A 1,897-nucleotide genomic window follows, 5' to 3' on the forward strand; every position below is an offset into this window, starting at 1 on the left:
CACCTCCCACTGTCCCAATGTCCAAACCCCAATGTCCAGCCTGGCCTCGGGCTCTGGGAATTCCATCCCAAACCCTCCCCATCCTGCCAGGGAGGAACCTGAGCAGGGAAAGGGATTTGAAACAGGGAAAAGGTGTTGGGCAGTTTGGAGGAGAAGGAAATTAAAGGGATTTGAAACAGGGATTTGAAACAGGGAAGGGAAAAGGTGTCAGGCAGTTTGGAGGAGAAGGAAATTAAAGGGATTTGAAACAGGGATTTGAAACAGGGAAGGGAAAAGGTGTCAGGCAGTTTGGAGGAGAAAGAAATTAAAGGGATTTGAAACAACCTTGCCCAAAACTAAAGGGTTCTCAGCAAAAAGAAGGGTCTCGCCAGGTTTTGAAGGCAGCAAAGAGAGCAGAAGTTTTCCTGGCTGTCAGAAATTGAGACAAACCCCAGAGGTGACAAAAAGGGACAGGGATGAGTCATTAACTGAGGAAACACCAAAAGCTGCCCTGGCTCGGGTTTGCAGACACATCTCTCAAAACCAACAAGTAAAACCAGCTTTTGTGGGGTCAGGAACCACAGCTGTCCCACCACAAACCCCACAGCAGGCACAGAGCAGGGCCAGCACCACAACACACAGGAGGGATGCACATTCAAAATAATAATAATAATAATTGAAAAAAAAATGAATTGCTGGCTTTTATTTTGAGTGTGCTGATCCGTGGCATACTGGAAGGTTTAACAAATGAGTTCTGCTCAGACAGAGCTCAAGTTTCCAAAGGGATGAAAATGAAAACTTGGCAACACACAGAGCACAAATTGGTGTATTTTGAATTTTAACACAAGTATTTCCCACCAAACTTCCCAATGGCTTTTCCAGTATTTTTTCCTAGAGAAACAGCATCACCTTCAGGCCAAAAAAAGACACATTCCAGTTTGTTTTAATTGGGAAAACTTCAGGAAATCCTTCTCAAAATCTTGTATTTTTTATTTCTTTCTGACCCGAGATTGCAAAACCTGAACATGAAAAATTAAATAGAAAAAATTAAATTAAATGTACGGAAATTAAAAAAAATAGAGGGAAGTAGCAGTCCCTCCTAGTTTTGGATACACTGAGATTTCAGAAGAGGCCACACAGAACAAATCAAGACAGCAAGAATATAAAATACATCTTTTTTTATTCTCCACTTCTTTGCAAAGGGCCAGTTTTATCAACTTCTGTGGCAATTATTCTGCCAGCTGAAATCCCCAGTGACAATAGCACGGTCAAAAGGCCCGTGGGGTACAGGAACAGTGGAAAACAGGATGTTTCAGGCTGTGCAAGATGTTCTCAGCAGAAATCAGATTTCTGCTCCAAATTCAGAGATAAAATACTGAACCCCAGAAGGAAACACTTCTGCCACTGCCCTGCAGAAAGAGCAAATAGAGCAAAGTGAGCAGCCAGGACTGCTGGGACGCTCCCTGCCCGTGCCAGGGGGTGCAATGAGATGAGTTTTAAAGTCCCTCCAAACCAAAGCAATTAAAAGATTCTTTGGTTTTAAATCAGATTTGATTCACTGTACCAGGGAAATCGCAGTGAACTCCCCAGGTAATTCTCTGTAATGCTGTTTTGCAATGAGAGTAACAGAGAAACAGAGGGCAGAGGCTGCGGGGAGCAGGAAATTCAGAATTTCAGCTGTTTCCTCCTGCCCTGCAGGGCACGGCTCTGCTGCTGCTCACACCCAGCCTGGGCAGGTTCTGCACAGAGCATCCCTGGGAGGGACCAGCCCAGGGCTCTGCTGTGGAAACACTCAGGGAATGGTGGGAATGATTCCTAACAGAGCTCCAGGAGAGCTGGGGAGGGACTGGGGCCAAGGGCTGGAGGAACAGGACACAGGGAATGGCTGCCAGGGGCAGAGGGCAGGGCTGGATCTTGG

The sequence above is a fragment of the Parus major genome, chromosome 1 (genome assembly GCF_001522545.3).
Source record: "Parus major isolate Abel chromosome 1, Parus_major1.1, whole genome shotgun sequence".
In the NCBI taxonomy this organism is placed as follows: Eukaryota; Metazoa; Chordata; class Aves; order Passeriformes; family Paridae; genus Parus; species Parus major.